The 7,500-nt window shown below is 37.3% G+C and overlaps 1 protein-coding gene across 1 annotated transcript in view; it reads right to left on the bottom strand.

The window, feature by feature from the left end:
- Positions 1 to 5,245: 5,245 nt before the first annotated feature.
- LOC307131179 (uncharacterized protein) overlaps positions 5,246 to 7,500 on the bottom strand; it is a 126,112-nt gene continuing 123,857 nt past the window's right edge. Inside the window, exon 14 of the mRNA XM_079824686.1 lies at positions 5,246 to 7,500. This exon is cut by the window's right edge and continues 1,552 nt beyond it. The gene's annotated coding sequence lies outside the window, so the exon portion shown is untranslated.

The following is a 7,500-nucleotide window of genomic DNA, read 5'->3' as shown; positions in this document are numbered from 1 at the left end:
TTTACAGTGTCCTTATGTGTTTACATGTACTTACTTACCATGCTGTTATAGTAATAACAGTAAATGATGCATCATTGCATGTAACTATCCCTTAACCAAACCCTAATCCCACCCTAACCCTATAGTAAGCACATGTTGTTGATTAATATTACCAAACCGTCTACTATTACTCATGAATGGGAGAACCTGCAATGCACAAGATGGCGGAATAGCCCCGCCTTCTAAAGTAAAAGAGCCAATCGCTGATGGGTTAAGTCATTGAGTCACCATAGCTACCGTTAGAAACTCCGGTTCCCATAGAAACCTGAGACTCGTGCTTAGGACTGCACATGCGCATTGAAAAACTACGCTATTTGAGCATAAGAAACAACATTTATGGGTAGAGATTGGCGGATCAATCCTAGAGTATCGATACTTCCGATACTGGTATTGAATAAAGTAGTCTAGTCACGTTTATTTATATTATGCTTTAGGCCTATACAATACAGATTGTTTCAGATATGAAGATTACATACAGTATTTCATGAGGAATATACTAATTATAAAGACTTTATGAGGACATTTTCATTTAAAACGTAGGATTTAAAAAAAATTCGTTAGCCTATATCTTTTTATATTAGGCTACTTGGTATCTTATGGTGGATATTCATAATTTTTATTTATTTTTTAAAATTTGTTTAAATTGTATAAATTATAGTTTAACCTGGGAAAGATTTACTAACATAAATGCTTTTATGCCTGTAGTAACACAGCTTTATGTATTATATTTTAGATGATTTCAGTGCAAATCACAGATATTCTTTTTTCAAAAGCAAGAGAGTTGATCGGAAACCGGTTCAAGAGGAACATTTTCATCATGCTCTTGTTCCATCACAAAAACCTTTTTGGAGAAAAAATATAGAAACACTATTTAACCATCATTGAAAATGGTTTGTGTGACGTTATATTTTTATTTAAATTGTTAAATGTTTATTTAATTAATAATGTTCAGTCATTTTAAATAAATGTAACCAAAAAAAGACTAATGTCTATTGCTGTTTATTTAATATTAATAACGTTGGCTTTCAAAATGCATTATAAAATCACTCAAATAAAATATGTAATAGAAGTATCGATATCGACGATACTGGTCTTGAAAGTACTTGGCATCGGATCGAAAAGAAAATGATTGGTATCGCCCATCCCAATTTATGGGACAGTTAATGTCAGGTTTTGTTGCTGATTTGAAATCGAGTATTTAATTGTGAGTTTTTGAGATTCCAGGATTCCCCATTCAAATAGATAGGACTTGGTTTTGGATGCCTGAAATAGCTGCCCGGAGGCGTTGCAAATATGGCCGCCGAGTGAACAGACTTAAAGGAACATGCCACTTTTTCCCTAGAGTTAAACAGTTGAGTTTTACCGTTTTTGAATCCATTTAACCAATCTGGTGGTAGCACGTTTAGCATAGCATAGCATAGATCATTGAATCGGATTAGACCATTAGCATCTCGCTCAAAAAATGACCAAAGAGTTTTGATATTTTTCCTATTTAAAACTTGACTCTTCTGTAGTTACATTGTGTTCTAAGACCAACGGAAAATGAAAAGTTGTGATTTTCTAGGCCGATATGGCTAGGAACTATTCTCTCATTCCTGCGTAATGATCAAGGAAGTTTGTGCCGTCCCATGAGTGCAGCGGCCCAATGATATTACACAGCTCCTGAAAATAGTCCCCAGCTAGGTAACTTCCAATGTGACCGACGCTAAGTTTGTGTAGTTGCAGCCGGCAAATTAGGTGGTGGATTTACCCGTGCGATTAGCCATGTGTTGTAAAGGGCTGTGATAGTAAGTCGAAGGTGTATTCTACCATCATGTTTCACAGAATACCAGCGAAAAACAAAGAACGAAAGAATCAAAGGTTGGCTGCTCTGAACATAGATATCAAAACTAGAGGTCGACCGATTCATCGGTTTTGCCGATGAATCGGCGCTGATGGGTGGAACAATCGGTTATCGGCAAAAATCCACACCGATAGTTTTTCCGAGTTGCGTCCGTTGCTGGAGCAGCTGAGACTGATGCGCCGTCATTACACAGTATGAGAGCTCTGAGAAGGGTCCGTGGTGCTGCGCTGCACAGAGAGCGCTGACACATCAGATGCACGTTTAAAACACGACAGCGAAACGGTATGAATACAGAACACTATAGTACTTGTTGCCAAATCATTATAAAGTAATTAATTTCTTGACTAGATGCTGCATTAACAGGTAAAGAACAACAGTGTATGTTTGTCAAAGAGGCTAAGAGGACGCTAAAATTAGCAATAGGCCAACGCGCAAATCCGACCCAAATGTTGCATATATAAAATTAGTGATGTGAGAAAGCAAATTGTATCGTCATGCTGCCGACAGAAATATAAACAAAGCAGAAACGCATTTGTTTTTTATTAGATAATCTCCTTCTAAAAAAAGCAGACTGTGTGGATTTATATGAAATCGTAACACTGCAAAAAAAGATTCCATTTATAACATTAACGGTTAATAAATGCTGTGGAAGTATTGTTCATTGTTAGTATGTTCATTTCAACAATAAATTGAGTTTGAATTTGTATCTGTTAACCTTGGTTAATGCGCTATGAACTAACATGAATGATCAAGGTACAATTGTATTGCTCATATTAACACATGCTGTAAAAATGTATGCATAATGCATAAAGTTCATGTAAGCTAATACATCCTTGTTGCATAGGGATTTGCATAGTGTTACCTATGAAATGTACATGGATGTTTCTAGGTTATAGGTAAAGAAATAAATTTGACCTGTAATATTTTAATGTTAAAAAAAATTCTGAAGAATTTTTTCTGTTAGAACTTCTCCTCACCGTAATATTCATATTTATAAGTTTTTAATTTAGCACGCTTTCATGGATCAGTACTGTTTTTTTTGTTTTGTTTTTTGTTTATAAAGTCCAACACTGGTTTACTTATGTTTTTTTAATCCAGTATCCATTTAAAAAACTATCTGTCATTAATCGGTTATCGACAAGTGCGGTCCAACCTAGTTATCGGTATCGGTAAAATCCACTATCGGTCGACCTCTAATCAAAACACCGGTAGATTCAATCAAGAAAGTGCGCATTTGCTCAAAGCATTTTGGACCAGATGACTATTTGGAAAACATGGACAGTGTTACCCGTAACGACAGCGTCTAAAGGATATGGCCATCCCAACAATATTCAGAGGACAGACAGGACAAAGTGTATCATCACCCATGGCTGTAAGTATAACATTATTATTATTTGTAGTTAGCTTGAACGACCAGATTGCTGTTGTGTTTAGGTACCTGTGAAATGCAATCACTGAGTGTGAGGGTTTGCTCGACCATTTGGTTTATACTGTATATAACGTTAGGAGTTTTGTTGTTGAGTTCTGATGAGGTAGTGTATAGTTTGATTTTGAATTATCGGTATTGTTTATCTACAGTTTCTATGGTACAACATACTAGTGATGTTACGTTCTGTGCCGACGCTTCGGAGCGCGTGCAGGGTTTTTACTGCATTTAAAATTATTTGGCGGCCGCCAAAACAAAAAGCCTTTATTTGATCAGTTATATATGGTTTGATAAGGTTTGTACTGTAAATATTTTTTTTATAATTAAAGGTGGGATATATTTTTCTAATGAAAGTGCATTTCTTTGAGATTTTAAAATACTTGAAGGAAATGGTTGACTTTCAGCAGTTGTTGTCTATGGGGAAAATTTCTGTTTGTTGTACATCAGATAAATTAGCACACAGGCCTACATTACATCTATCTGAATGCATTAGTGAGAGAGTGATTGTGTATGTGAATTAGTCATACTGTCTCTATTCATTATGAAGCTGTGATTTGTACTTCAAAGGTATTAAAATCTATAACGGTTGATTTTCTAAGCCACTTTAGTGATAAATCACAGGACAGCGTTGGAAGTGAGTTTCTGCGCGCGATCTTCACGTGATGTGCGAGCTTCTGTCTGTATGAGTGTTCGTGTGTCACAATATATCAGGCGTTAGTTCAACATAATACACATCAGATGGTCTAAAATCGCTTCAATGTTCAAACTGGCAGGCCTTAAAACACATACAAAGGACAAAGCTCTGTGAGGTGAAAGTGATCTGGCGCGTTGTCAGAGACACGACTCGGCTCTCTGTCTCACAGAAAAAAGCTCATGAGCATTGAACGGAGAAGTTTTCCATAACGTGGTTCTTGAATATTGCACAATCGCTTTAAACTTTAAAGGCTTGCCAGTTTAAACGCATTTAATTGACAAACTTCATGAGGACGCAAGTGAAAGTGATCTGGCTTTGGGGCTTGCGCGCGCCGTCTCTGTGTGTGTATCAGCGCATATAAGAACGGCGATTAACTTGCGTGTATAAACTGTGTAAAACCATAGTACATAGTACCATAGTAATTCTAAGCATCTATAAACAAAGAGAACTGCTCCTGCATCTCTCCGTGTGCCTGCAAACTGCACTTGATGTGACTGACGGGGCGGAGTCACGTGAAAACCGAAATAACCAACATGGGAAAATGACGTCCATTAGAGGCTCTGAATTTGGGTTTCGGTTAATCGTCCAGCCCTACAATCTGGTAAGTAGCACATTTATTTATTTATTTTATTGAGAGATTTTGCCTCACTTCCTACCATTGCTGTACCCCTTCTAGCCACAACTCTTCTTCGCTGTTTTTATATACTACATCGTTTTGAGTCGTTTTCTTTGCTCTTGTGTGTACGCAGATATTTCTTGAAACGAGGGGAAAAGATCTGAAAGAGAACGCTCTGGCTTCGTAAGTTAAGAAGTTTTCAACCTTTTCTTATACAAGATTCAACTAATATTTAAAAGTCAGTTCAATGTCATTTAAGTTTAAATTACTTAAGTTGATTGTAAAAATTAAAAAAAAGTCACCCAAGAACAGTGTTTAAAGGGAGGTTACATTAAAAACAGCATATATTTTTACATGTCAAATCCTTGATTGTTTTATATAGAATTGTTCTACAGTATTTAATGCAATTACACCAGAAGTAACTGTAACTAAATTATAGAACAATTAAGAGTAATCTTTACTTTTTCAAGGGAAAAGTAATGAAATTACAATAATTACTTAGTAATGCATTACACCCAACATGGACTTTAACTTTAAAATATAGTCCTTTTTATGCCGTGTACAATTCTGTGTAATATTATTGGAGGAAGTGAAGATGAAAGTGAGCACTGACACATACAGTAATCTGCTGTTAGGAGCCGGACGCTCTCACCAAATGTCCTTTTATTCACTTCACACAGCTTACCAAATGGCAATTTGACAGTAAGGAAGAGTCAGTAATACAGAGCAATATTACCGAACACACACACCCTGATATACCAAATGTGCTACAATACCGTTAATGCAATGCATTCACGCACACAAACACGTGCTTTGATTGATAAATGCACTTTAATTACAATTCCATCTTGCAAATACCAGCTGAGTGGAAAGAGTGAAAACAGGAAATTAAAATGGCGACATTTTGCAAGGAGTCCGCGTACAAAAATGGCAAATTGATATGTACAAAATATGTACAATGGCGCTATATACATCCAAGTATTATAAAAATCATACATCTTGTACATCTCCAACATGACAGGCAATAATTAACAAGATTTTTAAGGATGTCATCTGGCACTTTTTCAGTCGGTGCTGATATTTTCTCCATAATTCCTTTAAATGTCAATCATGGACACAAATATACTGTTTTTACTTAAGTATCGAAAAGTCAGGGGCCTCGTTTATAAAACGTTGCGTAGAAACCGTCCAACATTTGATCTTATGATCATTTTTCAAACATGCGTACGTGATTCAGAGATCGAACGTACGCATTAAAAACGTGCGTATGCCTCTGTTCCAATTATAAATCGCAGATGAATGGTTTTAGATCTCCGCCTATTTAATGTCATTAACATATAAGAGAGTCCCAGTCAACGTCCAAATGCTTTCCTTGAGAATGACGAGTGGCAAGAATTGCTTGACTTCCAAATGCCTTCAAGGAAAAGTGCGTAGGTCTGCTCAAACCCTGACGTGGCGCTAAGCACTTTTCTACATCAAAAGACTATTTTTAGAAATATGAAATTTTTTATAGATTTGCGTATGCCAAGCAGCAACCTTTCAAGTTTCTCTTGAAACCAATACGGAAGTGACTTAAACTGGAATTCATTGACTGGCCACTAGAGATAGACTCCAGAAGGAGCAGAATCTCATTGAGCTCATGTTAAAATGCCCAACTTTACAACAGAAAAAAACATGTTTACAGTCTGGTACAAATTGTGTTTTGGTCTATACGGCTAATTTTGCCCTTCATGACAACTGAGAGGAGGTGAATTTTTTTTATAACTCATTCATTTACATTATATAAAGCCTTAAAGTTCTGCATAATTAAGGGCGTGGCCACTTTGAGTGACAGGTGGATTGTCGTTTGTCTGCTGTCTGTTAGTCGTCACCTCAGCTCCGCCCACGTCCCGCCTCTTTGCCCATGTGGCAGTGACGCACTACCAAGATGGCGACAGCCGACTTTAGGCTTCAAAACCGCTCTTCAGAAACCTACAGGTAACGTCACGGACACTACGTCCATATTTTTTTTACAGTCTATGGCATACTCATGTTTTTATAAACGAGGCCCAGGGAGCTGTGATTATGTGCATGGCTTTGTTTGTGAACGATTCGCCATAAATTTCCACAGTCATACATATACACTTACACGCTCACAAACACACACTCACACACTTACAAACCAACAAATGTGTACAAATATATAGGGCACAAGTGTAAACACAGTAAAACACACTTAAATATCCAGGATTCAAAGAAGCTGAATTACTGGCCTTTCAAAAACACTTGCTCTTCTTTCAAACTCAGTTTCCTGACAGGGTCCAAAATTAACTCTCGCCAAGCATGAAATGTGTGTAAAAAATGGCTTTGGGATAAATAAAATGGATTTACTGACCAGATAATTTAATAATATTAATAAAGTCCCACTGAAGTGCCTTGAAATGCGCAACATTATTCGATGTGTTGACGTCATTTCCACTGAAACAGGAAGACAGGGCAGGACTTATCGAACAGCTCCTCCCTTTTTTAAAACGGCCAATAGCGTTTAGTTTATCACAGCTCGTCCAGTGCCACTGAGGTCGATAAAGCCACAGTTTGTCCTCCATATCGCTTTAAAATATCATTCTGTGCAGAATTCAAATGCGTCCGATACGTTTTCTGGTCTGCGTCGACTCGATCACATGATCCGTGAAACCAGACTTCACTCACCCCAATGGAAAGCATATTCACACTGTCTGATCGTTCCCTATCCCCTATATAGCGCTCTGTCTGATCGTTCCCTGTCCCCTATATAGCGCACTGTCTGATCTTTCCCTATCCCCTATATAGTGCACTGTCTGATAGTTCCCTATCCCCTATATAGTGCACCGTCTGATCGTTCCCTATCCCCTATATAGTGCACT

Source organism: Gobio gobio, assembly GCF_949357685.1.
Source record: "Gobio gobio genome assembly, chromosome: 9".
NCBI classification, from domain to species: Eukaryota; Metazoa; Chordata; class Actinopteri; order Cypriniformes; family Gobionidae; genus Gobio; species Gobio gobio.
The sequence above is the reverse complement of the archived record's forward strand: the minus strand, read 5'-3'. Positions and strand labels throughout refer to the sequence as shown.